The sequence below is a fragment of the Bos indicus x Bos taurus genome, chromosome 10 (assembly GCF_003369695.1).
Source record: "Bos indicus x Bos taurus breed Angus x Brahman F1 hybrid chromosome 10, Bos_hybrid_MaternalHap_v2.0, whole genome shotgun sequence".
NCBI lineage: Eukaryota > Metazoa > Chordata > Mammalia > Artiodactyla > Bovidae > Bos > Bos indicus x Bos taurus.
Genome location: NC_040085.1, coordinates 98287241 through 98309390, shown reverse-complemented (window position 1 = coordinate 98309390; position 22150 = coordinate 98287241). Strand labels below are relative to the sequence as shown.

The window sequence follows — 22150 nt, the reverse complement described above, 5'->3', positions numbered from 1 at the left end:
TCCAAAGTCTTCTCATTCCCAGGTCTCCATCTGGGTGGGGATGATGTCTTCTGGCCACATCCAGGCTGACAGAGTATTTTCCATGGCCTGTCGACCCAGAAATGACCCTGAGACACGGACAATAGAGGTCCCGCAGTATAGATGAAGAAACGAGAGGCTGCGTCTTGTGCCCAAGGACACACAGTCAGGAGTCACAGAGCTGGGGATGAGGCCCAGACCCTTAGCATGATGGCGACTGCCCAGAGCCCACAGACACAGAGCTCAGGGCCTCAGCAAGGGGAGCAAGGCAGGGCAGCATGCAGGGGGAGAGAGGATGGGACCTACAGTCTGTGGTTTAATTTTCACAATTCGTGGGAGAGAGATGATTTGTACCATTTTTCAGGTGAAAACACTGATGCTCGGAGACGTTAAGGGATTCCAGGTCATAGCCAGGGAGTGGCAGAACCCAGGTGTAAACCACTATGTCATGCCACCCCCAGGAGGTGCGGAAAGCCCCCACCCAGGGTTGCTGAGCCAGTGGCCTTCCTCCAGGAGGGACCGGTTTAGTGGTGAAGCACACCCCAGCCCTCACCATCAGATACACTCAGCCTCTGCCTCTTGGCTGCAGCCCACAGCCACGACCAGGGAGGCTGGGCAGGCGTGCTGGAGGTCTCTCTGGGGTACTTTGCACATAGCAACACAGACAGCAAGGAACAAGTAAAATCCAGTCTCTGGAGTCTTTATTCCACAGGGCTTTCCTGGAAACAGCAGGAAGCTATTTTAAAAAGCTCATCCGTAGGCAGTAACCTGGGAGATGGGTCCCCTGCCCAGTCTTCACCCCTGTTGGTGGGAAGCGACGCTTATCCCGCTCACTGCTCAGCCTAGAGGACCACAGGGCCCCCACCTGGCCCAGGCCTGGGAGACAGGGCAGGGGGACATGTCACGTGCCAGGGGAAGGGCCGTGTTTCTCATTCAAAGCATCCCCACCCTACCAGCTGGACGGGGCCTCCGATTCCTCAAAGGCGATGTGTGTGTGCCTGTGCGCCAACACTCGTGGGTATCAGAGACTTTGCATCTGTTGAGTACCGTAAAGTGGAGTCTTGTGTATCTGGGGGTGGTGTGTGTCCATGGCAGCCCGAGTGTCTCTGTGTCTCGCGCAAGTGTGACATGTGACTGGGTGTTTCTGCTTCTGAAGGTCAGTATGTTGATGTGAATCTATGTGTGTGCGTGTGTGTGTGTGTCTGGGTAGGCTCTATCTGTTTATTTCTGTGTGTAGGTGTGTATACACATAAGTGTTTATGTGTGTCTGGGAAGCCCAGAAGGTAAATGATGTAATTTTAGATGCTGGAGGAACATAAGCTATCTCTTGAGCTCAGCCCCTGCTATCTCCACGGCTTAAGTCACAGAAGGAGAATTCAAAGCACAGAGAAGGAAAGGGATTTGCCTGACGTCAGGCAGCAGAAGAAAGGACTGGAATCCGGTTCCCTTCCTCCCCATTAAAAAAGCCTGTCTACCCAATCACACCATACAAGCTGCATTTCCAAGGTCAACAGCTGCTCCCATACAAATAAGGGTCAGTTGAGCCCTTCATCCCCACTGGGCTTTGAACTGGTGACTGAGAAAGGAGAGGTGTCCAGGCACATGCGCATCTGTTCTGGGCTCCGAGCAGAACATTCACGAGTATAACACAGCCTTGATTCAGGGAAAGAGCATGAGCTGAGCTGACTGGCTACTGAACCCTGGGCCCACAGAGATCCTAAGAGAAGCTCGATGGTGCCCGCCCCAAGGAGGCTGCAGGAGGTCAGGCAAGTAAACCAAAAACTATGACCTGGGGGTAAAAGCACCTGCTTTTCTGCACAGAGGCCTGGGCACGTGAGCCTGCCCAGAAGATTGAGCAAAGCTAGTGAGGAGGTGACATCTGAGTTTGGATTGAAGAGAGGCAATGTGGCATGTCAGTAAGTACGTCAGACACTGAAGTTGGGCATTCCAAGCCTGGGGCACAGCCTATACAAAGGGGTCTTATTTACATCCTCACACTTTATTCTAGCTGGATCCAGCTCCTTCCTGATATACCTTCACCCTCACCTTAGTCTACCCTCCACCTCTCTCTCCTGTGCTCCTGTATCTCCACCACGTAGAACCTACTCTCCTTCAGCAAACGTGTCCTGGGCCCCAAATAGGTGCCTGGCCCTGAAAGTGGTGCAGGAGCTAGAGACAGGACTCGAGCGCAGTCCCAGACTCAGAGCAGGAGACTCAGCCCGCCAGTGGCATCTCCTTGTTTTCCATGTGTTCAGCCTGTGCTCAGCACAGTGAGGGATGAGAGGACCATGGGGGAGAGGAAGGAAGCTCAGTGACGACCTTGCCATGCCAGGCATGAGTCCCTACTAGAGCATAGAAACTTAAGTCCTGATGGCCCCATTTCTGGAAAAGAAAGTTGAGGCTCAGAGAGATGAACTGACTTATTTGAGACTGAGCACAGTGTGCAGAGGCAAGCCATGTCTGTGGGACTCTGGAGTCTGGGTCCTTTCTGCCAGGCCCAGCTGGCTGTCTGCATGACCGGGAACATAGGCTTTGGAAACTGCTGCTTCTGCTGTTCTTTTGTCTGTACCCATCTCTTCACTGAGTCCTCTAAGCTTTCAGCTATGTTCCTTTTGGAAATGCCAGTCAAGTCAGTAGCAAGGCCCTAGGCAGTAGGGGGCTTCTTTGCCCTTGGGTTCAAAGAAAATGGGATCAAACGTCCACCTCTAAGGAGCCAATGTAGGCCCAGAAGACTTGAGGTCAGAGTACATGGGGAGGCCTCAGGGGACACGGCTGGACCTCCTAGTTTTCCATGCCTTCTATTAATAAAAAAGCATCCCTGCCCAGAACCCTTCACTACTCAGACTAAGAAAGGAAGTGCACACAGAGAGGACCCAGCAAGACCACGCACGTGAGACTCTCAGCATTCTGCTTGCTGGGAGTAAGCTCTCCATAACATTAGCTAAGAAGAAAGTGACTAGTCCACATCGCATGTCAGCCATAACATTTTGTAGGTTTTCAAAATCTTATTTATGACTGAATCTTCACAATCCGCCCCCCTGTGATTAGGTATGGCTACATCCATTCACAGATGACAAGCACTGTCTCTGTGGAAATGAACAAACCACGGCCCTCACCCTCAAAGAATCACAGTCAAGAAATACAAACCCACAAGGGGCCTCTAGGGTACTCAGTGGCAGTGTGTTCTCAGTTGTGTCTGACTCTTTTGCAACCCCACGGATTGTAGCCCGCCAGGCTTCTCTGTCCACAGGATTTCCCAAGCAAGAATACTGGAGTGGGTTGCCATGTCCTTCTCCAGGGACTGAACGCATGGCTCTTGCATCTCCTGCATGGGCAGGCAGATTCTTTACCACTGGCACCACTTGGGTAATCTATCTGTGATAGATTGAGGGTACTTATGGCTGTGATAGAAGTGTGGAGGGGGAAGATAGGGGCACAGGAAAGACTCCTTTTCCAACAGGGAGAACTAGGGAAGGCTTCCTGGAGGAGGAGACCTCTAAACTGAGACCTGAGGGTGAGTCAAAGTTAAACAGGAAAATATGGACAGGAAGAAATGATAAACAATAGAACAAAGCTTCTAGTCCAAAGCCCAGGTTCTACCCCCTCTGAGAAGTCTTAATTCAACAGTCCTCAGATGGGTGTGGTCTGAAAGCTTTGGCAACAAGAGTCTGAGGTAGGGATGGGAGACCAGAGAAAGGATAGTAGATCTCATCTCCAGAGTCAGCTGGTCCCCAGACTGGAGAGGACTCTCCTTCCTGTCATAACTGGCCCCTTTTTGGAAACCCCACCCGGGCCCTGGGCTAAGCTACTGCCAGCCTCCTGCTCCCTGTTCCAGTTCTCCTGCATCACATCTCCTTTCCTTGTGAGCTGTGAACTTCTCAAACCTGGAAGTGCAGCCTGGCTCCAGCCCCCATCACAAACCAGTGCTCCTTCCTGGAGCACCACCCCTCCAGCTGGCCACAGTTTCAACACACGATTTCACTTCGGGGTGAATCCTACCGTATTTTCCAAACCAATAGCGTCTTGGCATGAAATGGAAATGGAGGGGGAATCACTGGATCTAGAGACAGGAAGACTCACCTTTGAAAGGTAGTTTTGCCACTTACACAGCTTGGGAAGTCATCACACGGCTCTGGGCCTCAGTGTCCACACAAATATAAAATCAGGCAATAACACCAGCTGCACAGAATTCTGTGAAGAGTCAGATGAGATGATGCATGTGAATACCGCTCATAGACTGTTCAGAGATATGCGTACATAGGGGCTTCCCAAGTGGCTCAATGGTAAAGAATCCACCTGCCAGTTCAGGAGACACAGGTTAGATCTCTGGGTCAGGAAGATCCCCTGAAAGAGGAAATGGCACCCCACTCCAGTATTCTCGCCTGAGAAATCCCAGTGACAGAGGAGCCTGGCGGGCTACAGTCCATGGGGTCACAAAGAGTTGGACACGACTGAGCGACTGAGCGTGGGCACGTGCACATGTAGGTGTTATTATTGCTGTGATTGTGGCATGAATAGTGATAAATGCTCATTCATTCAACAAGCATTTATCCAGGACCAATGTGCCAGCCGCTGTGCTCAGAGCTGGCACCCCGCAATGAACTGAGTAGATGCAGGGTCTGCCCTCAAAGACTTCAGTATCTGGGACAGAGATAGCCATAGACAAGTTCAATATAACATGATTTGTGCTTGGTTGTGGAGAGGCACAGGGGTTACGGATAGCCAGGAGAGTCAGCCAGCTCAGCATGGGAAGTAAAAAAAAAAAAAAAAAAAACTTGGCAAAAGCAAGATCCCAGTGGTGTAAGCTGGGGCAGGGTCAGGGAAGAGAGTTGCAGACAGAGGCAACAACATGGGCAAAGGCCAGAAGGGAGGACCAAGGGGTCAATTTGGGACATCGCAGAGTGAAAGAAGTTGAAAATTAAGCAGAGCATATCTGCTTTGAGATAAGATCAAAGTTAACTATATTATGTTAATATCTTTTAAGCAGGTTGTAAACAATTAGATTTTTTTTTTAAGTAAAAACAGAAAACCATGACACATAAATTCAGATGATATAACAACTGTCAGCGCCTGTGTGCAGCCCAAAATAAGAATTCAGGTCACAAAATATTGCCGTGAGCATCAAGTGTTTGTCCCTCAGCTCCTAGCCAGCTGGAAGGGCAGGACCCCTTTCCTTGTAATGCCGACAGAAGTCCTAGGTTTCATTCAAATTGGCTTGTTTAGGTCAGAGATCCCCAGCCTCCAGGATCTAATGCCTGATGATCTGAGGTGGGGCTGATACAATAATAATAATAATAGAAACACAATGCACAATAAATGTAACGCACTTGAATGATCCCCAAACCATCCCTTCCCACTGTGAAAAAGTGATCTTCCAGAAAACCAGACCCTGGTGCCAAAAAGGTTGCGGACTGCTGGCTTAGGTCACGTGGCCTCCCTAAACTAGAGGGGTGCAGTGATCTGATGAACTAGACGCGGATGGACAACAGAACTATGGTAGCTTCCCAGATAATACAGCAAGGCGCTGTTATCAGAAGGGGCGCAGAAAATAAGGAGGCACAGAAAATAAGGATAATGGCAATGTCAAGGCAGTGTACCCAACTGGAAGTTCTTCCCCTTTCTATTCTGCTTTAAGAAAACTCAGAGTCATCCCAGGAGGCACTCCAGCTTTGGGTTCCATATTTTCTGTTAATTTGATCCGTATGGACGGAGGAGCCTGGTAGGCTGCAGTCCAAGGGATCACTAGGAGTCAGACACGACTGAGCTACTTCACTTTCACTTTTCACTTTCATGCATTGGAGAAGGAAATGGCAACCCAATCCAGTATTCTTGCCTGGAGAATCCCAGGGACGGGGAAGCCTGGTGGGCTGCTGTCTATGGGGTCGCACAGAGTCAGGCACGACTGAAGTGGCTTACCAGCAGCAGCAGCAGCAGTGGCCCTTCTGAGGGTGTTAGCATTCCCACTTTACAGATCAGAAAATGAAGGCTTGGAGAGATAAAACTGCATACCCAGGGGCCCAGATATTAGAAGGGGCAGATTCTAGATTTGAGCTCTGATGTCTCTGCAGCCCATTTTTCTTGCATATCAGGCTGCCCACAGTCCCTCTGCTGCCCATATACTTCAGGCATATTTTCTGGCCCCAAGGAAAACGTGAACGGCATAGCCATCTTGGCTACGCTGGTTTTCCTGCTCAGGTCATTCCCTGCAACTCTGGAATCCAGAGCCCACTTGTGAACACTTGTGTTCTGGGTTCTGGTCTCCTAACTGAAGAGGGCAGGTGGAGAGATGGGGCCCAGAAGTGGGGTTCAGCCAGAGTGAGATACATGCGGATTTTGTCCAAGCCTCCTACCTGCTACTACTGTCCTCCACAGCCCGAAGGACAGAGGCCTGGAGCAAAAAACAGGAAGCAAACACTGCCGTCTATACCTTCCTTTAAAGTCTACAAAGCCAGCGTCTCAGCCAATCTCTATGCTGCAAGGCAACAGAGCAGGTACCAGCATCACGCCCATTTTACAGGTAAGGCTCGTGGTCACGGCGAGAAGAGAACCCAAAAGTGGTGGAGCCAGAGCTTGCGTTCACATCTCCAGGATTCCACGTCCCAGGGTTTTTCAGTTCCCAGAAAGCCTCTCCAGAGGAAAGCAGATCCAAGCTTGGCATCCTGAAGGCGTGGATGAGAAGGAGACCCTGGTTCACGGCTCGGGGGCCACAGCCAGCGTTTTCTCACACTGGGTCTCATTCACCCCCGACTCCAAACCTGCAAAGCACATATCATTGTTCTGAGGCTTGCAGAGGAGCACTGACCTGGCCAAGGTCAGGCAGCTAGGAAGGGAAATTCAGACCCCAAACCCTGCTATCCCATGACCTTCACGTGGCTTTTATTAAGATCTCCCTGCAACTGCAGCGCGACACCCTGGGCTCCCACATCAGGCAGGGGCTAATTGGAAGGCAGAGCGCTGAAACTTCCCGCTTGGTGTGGCGCGGCCCCGCCCTCCCCCTCTCCACCTGGAGCCAGGGCCATCTGTTCCCTTTTGTCTGGATGCAGGGGAAGATGAAACTAAATTTAAATACTAATAATACTTAACATTTGTCTGGAAAATGTTTTGCACACTAATTGCTGATTAATCCTCCCCAGGCCCCAGAGAGATTCTGTCTTTATATCCCCATTCGGCAGACAGGTTAATGGGACCCAGACCAGGAGGCTGGAGGGCGAATTGGGGGCTTACTGGGCAAGAGTCTAGTCAATCTCCATCTCTGCTCAGCAGGACGGGGGTGGGTGAATAAATTCATCCAATTCATTGTTGCTCCACAGCGAACAGTAAAGCTGTAGCTGGATGCAAATTGACTTGGCTGTCTACCAGCTGCCTGATCATGGGCAGCCCCTGAGCCTCTCTGAGCCTCGGTTTCTTCATCTGTGAAATGGGAATAGTCTTCCCCTTTGTTTCAGTTAGTCATTCACCACTGCTGGCTGAGCACCCAACTTGCTGGCCCAAGGCCAGGCCCTGGGAGCCCGCAGAATGTGATAGACAAGGTTCCTGCTCTCTTGCAGCTGGTCCGTGTCTCACTGGAGAGACAGAGCAAGCAAGATAATCACAGCTGCTGACAGTGAAGTTGTTAGAAAACAAATTCATAAATGTATTTTTTTAAACCACAACACACCTCTAAATTCTTCTGGGTAATAAAGTTGAAACCACACTTCAGATGGAATTTGAACCCAGCCAAAACTCAGATTGGGAGTTGAACCCAACTGTCTTTTAGTTGAAATTGCTCATCTGTATCAGGACTTACCGAAGCTCAAGTTTTAACATCTCAGAGCAGAAGGAATTCAGAGGCAAAGAGATAGGTAAGAAGTGGATTTATTTAGAGAGACACACATCCTGTAAACAGAATTCTGTCCTCTCAAAAGATGAGAAGGGCCCTGAGATAAGGGGTGGTTCGTTTTGTGGGGTGGGTACTTCCATAGGCTAATGAGTGGGAGGATTGTTCCAACTGGTTTGGAGAAGGGGAAGAGATATGTAGGAATTGGGCTACTGCCCGCTTTTGGGCCTTTGATAGTCAGCCTCAGAACTGTCACGGCGCTAGTGGGCATGTCTTTAGATGTTAATGTATTCAGTTCAGTTCAGTTCAGTCCTTCAGTCGTGTCCGACTCTTTGCAATCCCATGAATTGCAGCAGGCCAGGCCTCCCTGTCCATCACCAATTCCCGGAGTTCACTCAAACTCATGTCTATTGAGTCGGTGATGCCATCCAGCCATCTCATCCTCTGTTGTCCCCTTCTCTTCCTGCCCACAATCCCTCCCAGCATCAGAGTCTTTTCCGATGAGTCAACTCTTGGCATGAGGTGGCCAAAATATTGGAGTTTCAGCTTCAGCATCAGTCTTTCCAATGAACACCCAGGACTGATCTCCTTTAGGATGGACTGGTTGGATCTCCTTGCAGTCCAAATTACAATGAGCATATAATGAGGTTTAAGGTCCGCTGGAAGTCAAATCTTCTGACATCTTTGGTCTAGTTGGTTCTAATCAGTTTATGCCCTATCCTCAAGGGCTATGTCATTCTTTTAAACGTTGTGCCTTGCCCCCTTCCCTCCTCATTTTTTCCCCCTCCTGTTCCAAAATGACTTATTTTTATTGTAATGTTCATCTAGAAATTAGGCTTCCCTGGTGGCTCAGATGGTAAAGAATCAGTCTGCAATGCAAGAGACCTGGGTTCCATCCCTAGGTCAGGAAGATGCCCTGGAGGAGGGCACGGCAACCCACTCCAATATTCCTGCCTGGAGAATTTCATGGACAGACGAGCCTGCCAGACTACAGTCCATGGAGCTGCAAAGAGTCAGACACAACTGAGTGACTAACACTTTCACTTTTTCCCAAACCGGAGGGAGGGGTCACAGTGGACAGAGTCATGGGCTTAAGAATCTTGTTGAAGCTGGGGGCACCCTAACATATCCTGGCAGATCCAGGGCAACAGCAGCTTCCCACTTGTACATTCCCAGGTAGGAGTCAGCTGTTTCTAGCATTTTCCATATCTCCCCTCTTGTATCAATCACCTTTACACTTTCCCAGAGTTTCCAAAGCCAGGCCTTTCTGGTAGAGTCGGGGTTGGCGGGGGCATGTGGTTTGCCAGCTGTGTTTTTTGAAACACCAATATTCAACAAGAGGACTTGAGGTCTACCTCTGGGATGAGAAGGAACCCATGCAGGGGTCTCCAGGCCCACAACCACCCCAGATAGCAAAGTTATTCTAACGTTCTTATCTATTTTCAAATTTCTCTAAAAAGAGAATTCCATTTCTGTGAAAGAGGTTGAAAAAACAGCCGTCTTTGTGGAGGTGACCCAGAGTCAGGAGACCAGGATTTAAATTCAGACGTATCACTTAATAGCAAATGACCCCTAGCAGGCTGGATGCTTCGCCTATAAAATGAGCTTGCCATCTAATCAAAAGAATGAGACCACATGGAGACAAACCCAGTGCAAAGCTTGGCTCAGTGGAAGCTCTCAAAAAGCTTATTTAAACCTGAATTTGTTTTCCCCTGGGTATTTAACAAGCCCGAATAGAGCTGAGTTGCAATGTCTGACTTCACCACTAGGTGGACCCTGCTCGAAAAGGTCACGCTGCTAAGTCACTTCAGTCGTGTCCGACTCTGTGCGACCCCATAGACAGCAGCCCTCCAGGCTCCCCCGTCCCTGGGATTCTCCAGGCAAGAACACTGGAGTGGGTTGCCATTTCCTTCTCCAGTGCATGAAAGTGAAAAGTGAAAGTGAAGTCTCTCAGTAAGTGTCCGACTCTTCGTGACCCCATGGACTGCAGCCTACCAGGCTCCTCCGTCCATGGGATTTTCCAGGCAAGAGTACTGGAGTGGGGTGCCATTGCCTTCTCCGACGAAAAGGTCATAAGATCCTCAAAACAAATTCACACGTTCATTTATCAAGCCTGTAGCTCCAAAAATTTTGGTTACCCATTCATTTAAAAATAGGAAACACCTGTCTTTAGTTTAAGAGCTTCATATCTGGCCTTCCACAGAGGTGAAAAGTCCGCACAATTCATGGCAGGGCTAAGTCAATCACACCAGCCACATGGCCCCATCGCCAAGTATGCACTTATTCTCAGATACAGCAGGTCTGACAGGGTCTCGCCTCTTCTGCACTAGTTGGTGTCCGAGAAAGCGATGAGCGTGGCCAGACAGCAAGGCGACTGTCTGGTAATGACATCTGGGAAATATCTGGTTTCCACACACGTGGGGAAGCAAGAGGAACTACTCGCGGTGTGACAAAACTTTCTGAGCACATTGAGCTCCAAGCATCTCCTCTGTGCTGGGCACAGGGGTGTCATCTCGGGTCGTCACTACAATTTGACGGAGGAAACCAGGGCCTGGGAGAGTGAGTAACCCACCAGCCTCCCGCACAGCAGGTGGTGGAGCTGGGATTCGAACTGAGAACTCTCTAACTGGAAAGGCGGTGCCAGAACTGCTTGAAAGTAGAGACAAGGAAAGTGTTACATTTGGTCACCTGAATGATTCCAGAAGCAGAGAGTTTGAAGGGGAAGGTGAGACTCAGGACAGTGGCTGCTTCTCACCCTACACCCTAGACTTGCACGTGATCAAACATCCCCCCCAAACTGCAAACCTGCGCCTGGATACAAACACTTCAGAGGCCCAGTCGGAAACCATGGCGCACGGGTGCTTATTTTGCACAAACCCCCAACGGATGCACCATAGGCTTACCCATGTGCTCACCTGAGTTCAAACACAGTGACACACAGAGGCCCACCCAGGGAGCAGTCACACACATGGAGATAACCCAGACACACAGGAGACACACGCCAGAACACACAGCCTGAACTTACAGGTGGAGACAGCTGGAGCGTGGAACTGCTGTGTGCCTGTGCCTGCTGTGGACAAAGCCCTGATCTGATCCTTAGGGTCCTGGGACCCCAAGCCGCCTCCTCCTCCTCACCCCACCCCTGCCCCCTGCAGCGCCAGAGGACAGAGGTCCTGGCTCACAGGGACACACAGGCACCTCTACTGCAGAGCTGGCTCTTGGATATGTGTTGCTCAGCGGGCCTGGGGTGGACAGGTGAGGGGCCTGCCTTCTACACCTGAGGTCAGAATGGCGTGGTGATTAGAAACACAGACTGAGAGGGAATCCAGGTCCCCTCCTCTCCTGCTGTGAGTGATCTCAGACCAGTCCCCCCTCTCTCTGAGCCTCAATTTTCCCATCAGCAAAATGGGAGTATGACACCTACCTTGCAAAGTTTTAGTGAGAAATGATGTGAAGTATGTAGAACAGCTAGAAGGAGTTGAATAAATCTGTTTACCTTTCCCTGACCTTGCCCTTCCATTGCTCACTGCTCAATGCAGCAGACAGACAGACAGACACCATTCAATCAGTCACAAGCATTTCTCCCCTAGTCCCCTTTGCCAGGAGCTGAAGAATTATGGAGAAGACAGAGATCCAAATAATTGATAATAATTGTCTGACAGGAAGCGCTGGGAAGGAGGGGATACAGGGCATTCTGGGAGCTGAGAGGAGGACATGGCAGCCAGGCTGCCTAGCGGGGCGATTCTGGGGCTGCCTTGCAGGGTGGTACCACAGGGCCACGTACAGTCAGGAGCAGCTGGTCCACTAGGGCCCCCTCATAATCATTTCCTTGACGACCCCCAGCGTGGCTGGGTACTTCACACACATGCTCCTGTTCAGTGAACCAACGCTCCCAACGATACAGCCAGACAGCTATTATTATCTCATCCTACAGAAGAGGAAACCAGGAGAAGGGGTGTGAACTTCTCGAGGTCACTGAGATCTGGGCCAAGCCTGACTCCAAAACCTATGCTCTCCCCCTCCATTTCCCGCTCTCAGCTGCTGCCACAAAGGTCCCCCCACGACCTGACTGTCTTCCTCCCCGTTCACAGGAAGTCACATGGCATCCTCCCAACCTGACATCTCTTTGAGCACTTCGAGCCTATGGAGGCATGGCCACGGGGTTGTGCTCCCAGCTTCTCAGCCCTGCTCCTCTGGCCCTGCCTGGCCCGCGACCTCAGTGGCCCTTCTTGCCCCCCTGAAGTTGCCAGGCTGTTCTGCCGTGGCCCAGGCAAAGGGCCTGGCCTTTGGGACTTGAGGCAGCCTTCCCGAGCCCGGGATCTGCTGGCTCTGCCTTTCCACGACTCTCACAGCACATTTGACTTGTGGCCATTTCACAGAGGAGGAAACTGGGGAACGTACAACCAGAAGCCCTAGAGATGAGGTCCAGAGGCCTTGGGGAAACAGTGGGTCGGAAGGCATAAAGACCCTTCTTAATTTACCAAGGGAATCAGAATTCATATCTCCGAACAGCAGCCAGCCCTCAGGCTGAGCTAGGACTGAGGCGGGCTTCCCGGGGAATAGGCTCCTGAGAGAGGCGCATCTCCCAGCCAGCAGGGTCAGCCAGCCGGTGGCCGGGGAGGTCAGCGGGCCGGGGGGACAGCGTCACTATCTGGCAGGCAGTGTCTGAGTCAGCCGGGCAGGGGCGGCTGGTCAGACAGCAAAGACAAGCCAGCCCTGGCTCACACCCTCCTCCAAGGCTCCCTCTCATCTCTGCCTTCCTCAAGAGTCTTGAGAGGACTGGCCAAGCTCAGCTGTATCACTGTGGCAGCCTGACCTTCCTCAGCTCCTGATGAAGCCTTGGAGCACCAGCCAGAAAGCCCTGAGCTGTAAACAGTGGAGCTCAGGAGCATATACTATGATCTCGGTCCCTCTCTCCCTCCCCGCCCGCCCACATACACGGGTTCATGCACACTGTGCAATATCACACACACACACACACACACACACACACTCACAGAGTCATGTGCATCCACACACGCCACATCCAGGTACACACACCTTCAACACACACGTGTGTACACACACCCCCTCACCAGAGCGCACACACCACCTCCTGTCTCCTCGCATTTTTGTAATGGAGGCACTCAAGTGTCTCTGCCTAAATCCATCACCTAAAGGATTGAAGAGACCTTTCAGGGGAAGAAGGCTGTCACTTCTCACCAGCAAGAGGCTAACAAGAGATCAAGAGAGCAAGACGGGATGGTTGGCTCTTCAGGCCCTATTGATGACCCTTCAAAATTATGGGGAGGAGGGCACTGGGCAAACCAGCAATGAGAGGGTTCGCAGGAGCCACGGAGCCCTGGGGAGGCCCCACCCCACCCTCCACCACCGAGACAGCCATTCACAACTCCTCCGCCCAAAAGGTCTGCTTCACTGTGTTCTCCTCCAGGGGCTAGCCTGGGGTGGCACGTTCAGCCTCACTCTTGACCTCAGTTTCCTTGTCTGTAGGACGAGGTTAATGAGCCTTGTTATTAATAAAAAGAGGCTGTCTCCGGAGAGTTTTGCAGACTGAAAGCAGTGTCCAAGTGGAGCTATTAGTGGCCCGCAGGATTTGGGGGCGGGGCAAGGAGGAACAGCCAATGGTTGTGTCGCAATTTTGAATGGCAGTGGGAAGGCAGTGGGGAGAGGGTGGGGACCACCAACAGAAACGGGGCCCCCAAGATAAATAGCAAGGTCTTAGCACAGGGAACTATATTTGATATATTCTAATAAACCATGATGGAAAAGTATGAAAAAGAATGCATGTACGTGTGTATAACTCATCCCTTTGCTCATCACCAGAAACTAACACAACGCGGTGGATACACTTCCATTTTCAAAAAAGGAGAATAGTGAATTAGTAATAACCAGACAAAACATTCCTGTAAATGTTTATTAAAAAGTCAGATAAATGGCACGCAGATAATCCTGCTGCTGCTGCTGCTGCTAAGTCGCTTCAGTCGAGTCCGACTCTGTGCGACCCCATAGACGGCAGCCCACCGTCCCTGGGATTCTCCAGGCAAGAACACTGGAGTGGGTTGCCGTTTCCTTCTCCAATGCGTTAAAGTGAAAAGTGAAAGGGAAGTCACTCGGTCGACTCTTCGCAACCCCATGGACTGCAGCCAGTCCATGGGATTTTCCAGGCAAGAGTACTGGAGTGGGTTGCCATTGCAGATAATCCTGGGTCAAATTAAAAACATTTTTTATTCTGAAATTTCTTTAACATGAAATAAAGTATTTGCTACTAAAAAAAGAGAGAGAGAGAGAGAGAAATGGAGGTGCCAGAAGGCAAGCATCTTCTGTTTTCTTCATCAGGAAAATGAGTGTCTATGTAAAAGAATTGGTCATTTATTCATTCAGCAACCTTTATTGAGCTGCTACTGTGGACTGGGTGCTGGGTTTATGGAAACCAACAGGGCCAGACAAGGGCCTGCCTCAAGGGTCTTCTGTCTAGCGGGAGAAGACAGCCCACAAGCACACAGATAATGGCCCCACTGACAATAATTGCTGGGAAAAATAAAATACAGCAATTATCCCCAGTGACTAGGAAGGTAGCTTGTGGGTAAGAAAAAATCAGAGAAGGCTTCTGAGGGGGTGGCCTGAAATTGTCTTGCCATCTGAATGGGAAGCTACCAGCCGTGTGAAGGTAAAGGAGAAAAGCAGCCCAAGTAGTCAGTCAGTTCAGTCGCTCAGTTATGTCTGACTCTTTGGACCCCATGGACTGCAGCACACCAGGTCTCCCTGTCCATCACCAACTCCCAGAGCTTGCTCAAACTCATGTCCGTCGAGTTGGTGATGCCATCCAACCATCTCATCCTCTGTCATCCCCTTCTCCTCCTGCCTTCAATCTTTCCCAGCACCAGGGTCTTTTCAAATGAGTTGGCTCTTCACATCAGGTGGCCAAAGTATTGGAGTTTCAGCTTCAGCATCAGCCCTTCCAATGAATATTCAGGACTGATTTCCTTTAGGATGGACGGGTTGGATCTCCTTGTAGTCCAAGGAACTCTAAAGAGTCTTCTCCAACACCACAGTTCAAAAGCATCAATTCTTTGGCGCTCAGCTTTCTTTATGGTCCAACTCTCACAACCATACATGACTACTGGAAAACCAATAGCTTTGACTAGACAGACCTTTATCAGTAAAGTAGTGTCTCTGTTTTTTAATATGTTGTCTAGGTTGGTCATAACTTTTCTTCCAAGGAGCAAGCGTCTTTTAATTTTATGGTTGTAGTCACCATCTGCAGTGATTTTGAAGACCAAAAAAATAAAGTCTGTCACTGTTTCCATTGTTTCCCCATCTATTTGCCATGAAGTGATGGGACTGAATGCCATGATCTTAGCTTTTTGAATGTTGAGTTTTAAGCCAGCTTTTTCACTCTCCTCTTTCACTCTCATCAAGAGGTTCTTTAGTTCCTCTTCGCTTCCTGCCATAAGAGTGGTGTCATCTGCATATCTGAGGTAATTGATTTTCTCCTTGCAATCTTGATTCCAGCTTGTGCTTTATCCAGCCTGGCATTTCACATGATATATAAGTTAGATAAGCAAGGCGACAATATACAGCCTTGACGTACTCTTTTTCCAATTTTGAACCAGTCCACTGTTCCATGTCCAGTTCTAACTGTTGCTTCTTGACATTATGCAGATTTCTCAGGAGGCAGGTAAGGAGGTCTGGTATTCCCATCTCTTGAAGAATTTTCTACAGTTTGTTGTGATCTACACAGTCAAAGGCTTTGGTGTAGTCAATGAAGCAGAAGCAGATGTTTTTCTGGAACTCTCTTGCTTTTTTGATGATCCAACAGATGTTGGCAATTTGATCTTTGGTTCCTCTGCCTTTTCTAAATCCAGTTTGAACATCTGGAAGCTCTCAGTTCATATACTGCTGAAGACTTGCTTGGAGAATTTTGAGCATTACTTTACCAGCATGTGAGATGAATGCAATTGCACAGTAGTTTGAGCATTCTTTGGTATTACCTTTCTTTGGGATTGGATGAAAACTGACCTTTTCCAGTCTTGTGGCCACTGCTGAGTTTTCCAAATTTGCTGGCATCTTGAGTGCAGCATTTTCACAGCATCATCTTTTAGGACTTGAAATAGCTCAGCTGGAACTCCATCACCTCCACTAGCTTTGTTCGTTGTGATGCTTCCTAAGGCCCACTTGACTTCAAACTCCAGGATGTCTGGTTCTAAGTGAGTGATCACACCATCATGGCTATCTGGTTATCTTAAAAGATCTATTAAGATCTTTTCTGTATAGTTCTTTTGTGTATTCTTGCCACCTCTTCTTAATATCTTCTGCTTCTGTTAGGTCCATACTGTTTCTGTCCTTTACTGTCCCCATCTTTTCATGAAATGTTCCCTTGGAACCCAAGCAGAGGGAATAGCAAATGCAAAGGCCCTGAGGTAGGAATAACTTGTCACACCCAGAGGAGCAGACTGAGACCCTCTGAGACTGAGTGAGTAGAGAAGGGGGGAGTAGAAAAGTGCATTTCCAGAGGAGGGCATTCTATAGACACATTCTGTAGGACAAAACTCCTACAAGATTCTGTAGGACATTGAGTCCTACAAATGGAGTGTTTGTGAATTGCAGAGGCTGGAAAGAGGCATCTCTGTTTGGGAGCTAGGTTGTATTTTTGGAAAATATTGTTTCAATGCAGTAGCCCCTGGGAGAGACAGAAGAGGCTGGCATAGACTTAGAGACATGGCTTGGTGGGCTTCCAGACTCCCCCTCCGCCTAGAATATCTCCAAAAGTGATAAGTTCTTAGAGACAGCAACCCTAGACGGACCTGACCTGTGATTCCGGAAGGCCTTCCCAACGCCCTGGACAGCGTATGGCTGCAGATGCCATGGCCAACTGCTCACTCTCCTGAAGGCTTCTCATGTTAACTTCTCAGCAATCCTGCGCAAGAGTCACTAGCAGATCCCTTTTCTGGAACATAAAATTTAAGCTCTAAGATGTTAAGAGGCCAAACACATAACACCTTCACTGTCTGCCTCTCCCAGGAAGCCACCCACCTACCCGCTTCTATCCCATCAACCCCGTTTCAGGTCCCTGCCCTAATCTGTTCTCTACACACCACCCAGCGAGGTTTTCTTAAAAGGCATTTGGACCTGTCCCTCCCCTGCTTGTAACTCTACAAGGATCCACTACACTTACGCTAAAATCCAGTCTTCTCTGGGACCCTCATGGCCCCGTGTGGCTTCTCATGGCTCAGTTCCCCAAATTCCTGCTGCTGAAGATCCAGCCACACTGGTCTCCTGTCCATTGCTGCAAAGCTCTAGGTCATTCTTGCCCCAGGGCCCTTGCACTTGCCACTTCCTTCCCTTGGCAGATCAGCCTGCAGTGTAAATGTTACCTCCTCGGGAGGGCTTGCTCTCTGAGAGAAAGCCCTCCCATGGCCCCTTCCCCCCCATCCCATGCTCACTGTCTTCAGAGCACTCATCACTGTCTGACATTACCTTGTCTTTTGTTTGTTTAGGTGTTGTCTGATGCCCCTGCTAGATGGAGAGCCTCCTAAGGGCAGGGCTCTCATTGGTAGGGCCTGACACACTGCCTGGCCCAGAGCAAGAGCCCAGGGGAGATTATTGGAATGGATGGACAGACCTGTGTCCAAGGTCACCCAAGCCCTTGACCCTCTAAGGCCAGAGATGGTCTCAGGGGCCCAGGACTGGGAGGGAACTCAGGATGGGTGGTCTTGGTTGCAGGAAAGGGGAGTCACCTGTGACTTCAACCTCTGCAGCCTGAGTGATACAAACGACCAGTCTCCTGGCTCACACCTCCCCCTCCTGAATCACTGGGACCCGACCTCAGTGGGGACAGCAACCCTCCTGCCACCCCTGGCTCTTTCCTCCCTTCCCTTTGAGGCTTGCCTTACAGTTACTCACTGCTGACCGTGTCCCACACACCCCTCAGCCTGGTGCCAGGCCAGTCCTCCCCAGGGGTGGGCACAGTTCCAGCACTAGCCATTCGGGACCCCCAGAATGCCGACCTGTGACTCCACAGGGCAAGCACGACACACCAGTGCTCCACGCCTGTGTGTCCCCGGCAGCTCAAGGGAGCACGTGGTCAGCCCAGCGGTGGGGTGACGTGACCACAGGGCTGGGTGGGAAGCTGGGGACCCAGGCTCCAGGCTTCTCCACCCACTTGTAGCAGAGTGACCTTGGGCAGATCAGTCCCTCCTCTGAAGCTCAGTTCCCTCATCTGCAAAAGGAAAGCAGCTTGGATGCAGTGATTTTTGAGAAATCTTGCGGCTCCAAAGAGGAAGAGCAAAGCCAGTCAGGCCACCTCTATGAGCCTCAGCTTCCTCATATACAACATGGGTAGGGGGCACCTCTGATCTTCGGGGACACTGAGATGACTCAAGGAGACCGTGGTGCCAGGGACACAAAGGAGGTTCCAGATGGGACCCTGAGTACAGAGACAGAGAGACACGAGGCTGTGGGTGCTGGCAGAGGAGGTGGGCTCGTCCCAGGCAACATGGGGCCACCACAGGAAGCTTCTGAGCAAGGGAGTGATATGATGGGAGTATTTTAGGAAGATTCTTCTGGCAACACAGCACAGGTTGGGTTGGAAGAGCTGTGTGGAGGAGTGTGAGCAGGATTTGTGCCTGGAAAACGCTTATAAGTGAGCCCCCCTACCCTTCCCCAGCACTCCAGCATCCGAGGCAGTTTGAGAAGCAGGTTGGGGCTGGGGGCTTCTTCTTCCCCCACCCAGCTTGCATTTATGGCCCCAGGCTGAAGGTCTGCTCCATGGAAACTCTCCAGCTAGCTCCCCTCCTGAGCTGCATTAGCCCCTTGGCAATGACAAAGGAAATGGCAGCCTGGAGAAGGAAATGGCAACCCACTCCAGTACTCTTGCCTGGAGAATCCCATGGCCAGAGGAGCCTGGCGGGCTACAGTCCATAGGGTTGCAAAGAGTCGGACACGACTGAACGACTTAGCACCATGATAAAGCACTTTCCTGCGCATCGCCTTTGGCCAGCCAGTCCATCTCAGAGCTGTGGCTGAAGCTGGGGAGCTGGGATTTGAACTCAGGTCTATAAGGACATCGAATTCAATGCCCCTCCATGCAGTCACAGAAACTCGAAGTAGGTGGGGGTGGGAATGGGCCAGTCCCTGGAACCCTGAGTCTCCGATAGGCATTCTCTGCCCTCATCTCAGTCCAGGACAGGATTAGATAGAGTGGAAAGCCTTGCTCAGCCCAGGGCCCTCCACTCCAAGAGAGGCACCAGCCAGCCTATACAAAACATGCCTGGATCCACACAGGCTCCATTTCTTGGTACCAATCACGACGGAGTTAACCCCGGCTTCCCCAGGCCTGACTAGTCAGTAGCAGAAAGAGCTGCCTACAGCCGAGCACCATGGTTCCCCAGGTCCCCCAGCAGGTTGCGCTTCTGGCCCAGCCTGGGCCCCTCCCCAAACGCTGTGCTGGCCAGTGCCCTGTGAGGCTCAGGTCTTCTTGTAATCAGTGAGGTTTCCAGTCAGTGATGCTGTCAGCGTGGCTCCCAGCCACCACCTGGCAGCAGCCTCGCGGGGCTGACAATCATTGCTTGTTCATTCAGTAAGCTGTCTGCAGTGCTTGCTGGACACCAGGTCCTGGCCATGGCCCTGGAGAACGTTTAGACAGATCCCTACCCTCATACAGCCCATAGGCTGGAGGGGAAGGTGGGAAGTTGCAGGATGGTAAGTGTGTGATAGGGGTGCACAGCCAGCTTCCAGAGACAGGGGTGCCTCACCCAGCCAAGGAACTCAGGAAGGCTCCCAGGGCCCACCACACCTGCTTACAGAGCTGGGGGCACGGGGAGCCAGGTACAGAGAAGGGCGGGGAAGACGGACGAGCGACCAAGGCTGAGGCACGGTGAGAATCCAGGGACAGGACTGCTGCTGATGGGGCTCACAGACTCGGTGGTCAGGAAATGTGTCCGGATGAAGTGGTGCGGAGCTGAGCCTGCTGGGGAGGTAAATGAGCCAGGTTGACAAACAGGGTGTCCCAGGCAAAGGGAGGAGCCAGGGGCCCAGATACAGAGGCGAGAACAGACGGGATGTTTTCAGGAAATCGCAGGTAGTTCAGAGCAACTAAAGGAGAGATGCCGGGGCAGGGGGCTGGGTGCAGGTGGATTAAGGCCCTAGAGGCTCACAGGGACTAGATGGCAGAGATCCTTATTCACCACGTGGGGGAGGCAGGATTGCGTCTGGAAAGCAGGCAGGAGCTCTTGAGAGCTTCTGTGTAGGGGGGTGACACTGGTCAGATCTGGGACAGGGGGGTGGGGGTACTCAGGGAACCCAAGTCCAGCTAGAGAGCCAGAATGACAGTCCAGCTGGTGCAGAGGGCCTGGCCACATGGGGGTGGCCTGGTGACAAGAGGGAAGGCTGGTTAAAGAGGCAGCGACTCAGTGGAGGTGCAGGCAGCAGGCTTAAGGACACAGGTCCAAAGCCCGCGGACCGCCAGCTTCTACTCCCACACTCCTGTCCCCAGCCCCACAGCTAATGGGACCATGACTCCTCCCCAGGGCCACCAGGGTGCTTTGTGTGCAGGGTAAACCTCCTCGTGCCTCAGTTTCATCATCTGTACAGTGAGAATGTCACCTCCCAGTGAATGGCAGGCTAGGATTTGAACCCTGGCCATCAGCCCAAGCCCACATTCCAAACCACCCCACTGTCTCCCAGCTGCCCTCTTGTTGGCAATGGGTGAAACAGGCGGTGGGACACAGCAGTGAACACAGCAGAGGAGGTTCCTGCCTGCGTGGAGACGGTATTCTAGCTGGAGAGATGAGCAATAAGCATGTAAACAAACACATCCAAAAAAGATAAAGCGATTTCAGACAGCGGCAAGTGACATGAAGACCATTAAATGGAGATAAGAAGTGATGGTCTCATTTAAATAGAATTTAGATAGAGTAAAAGAGGGGCAGCCTCTGAAGAGAGGATGTTTGAGGCAAATATGAATATCAAGAAGGAGCCAGCCAGGTGAGGATATGGCAGAAAGGTGTCCTAGGCAGAAGGAACAGCAGGTGCAAAAGTCCCGGGGCAGCAATAAGCTTGGCAGCGCAAGGAAGACAAAGAATTCGTATGACTGGAGTGGAGCTAATGAAGGGCAAATGGTGGGCAAGAGGGCCCAGCTCCCGCGGGGGCCTTGAAGAGCCAGGAAAGTCCCAGGATGTCGTATTTCATTTTAAGTGTAGTTGTTGTTGTTTTTCCAAAGCTAATGGAGGGTTTTAATCAAAAGCATGCAATGATCTAATTTGCATTTTCTCAGGATTCCTCCGCATGCCAGGAAGACTGTGTTGGTGTGTTTTGATGCCAATCAGTGCTGTAGAGCATGCTGAACCGTGTCCACATTTCAGCAGGTACCAACAGAGAACAAAAGTTAGTCAGTCCTCTTGTTTGGGTGGGGCTGGCCTACCTGTTGCCACCAGCCACCTCCAGGTGGCTGTTTGCAGCTAGAAGTGATGTTCTTAGTCATCAGGCAGGCCAGCTACCCTGGAGCCAAAGGAGAGGGAAACTCATAGGAATGTGTGATGTGAGATTCAGGGCGCTGGACCTCAGCCTGTATCTTCCCAGGACTGTTCCCACAAAAGCCCGGAATCTTCCTTAGGCCTGGACACATTTATCCCTCCCTCAGGCACACGACTCCATGCATGCAGCCAAACCCCATGCTAGAGACTGGAGGTGTAAAGACAAGTAAGCCTTGACCTTGAGGAGCTCCCAGCCCAGTGGGGGATTCAAACACAGGAGCAGAGGCTCTGGCTGAGTGTAGGCAGCCTGGTCCGTGGGGTGAGGGAAGGCTCCTGGAAGAGGAGTCCTGTGACGTGAGTCCTGCTTGGGGACCTTAGAGCAGAAGCCCAGCTCTGGTACCACCCTGGGCTGGGGTCACGTTTCCACGTTGTTCCCTCAAGCGCTCCATGGCTCCACTCCTGGGAGCTCCCCTCCTGGCACCTTTCTGGCCAATAGGTAATGTGCCAGGTGTACAGCATCAAGACAGTATCGTGCACCATGAGAGCTCTCAGTAAATGCTAGCCTCTCCCAGAATATTAATAAGATCATTCCTTTAGGGGGAATAAACTTGTGAGCTGAGCATCAGAAGCACGGCTTTGCACACGTCCTGTTTGCCTAGTGAATCAGGAGTTCTTAATGCCCCACCACCACACACACACACGGGAGGCACTGTCTGCGTAGCAGCCTCACCCTCAGCAGCTAGATACACCAGACATGCATCGTAAGTGAGGGGCTTGCACTGATATGGGTTAAAATACTCAAGTTTGCAAATTTTTAAAAGCAAATTAGAGGGGATCCAAAGAG

The 22150-nt window shown here is 51.1% G+C and overlaps 1 protein-coding gene across 2 annotated transcripts in view; it reads left to right on the top strand.

The window, feature by feature from the left end:
• Positions 1-22150, top strand: part of CPLX2 (complexin 2) — a 91188-nt gene that overhangs the window by 34141 nt on the left and 34897 nt on the right. The gene's annotated exons all lie outside the window — the stretch shown is intronic.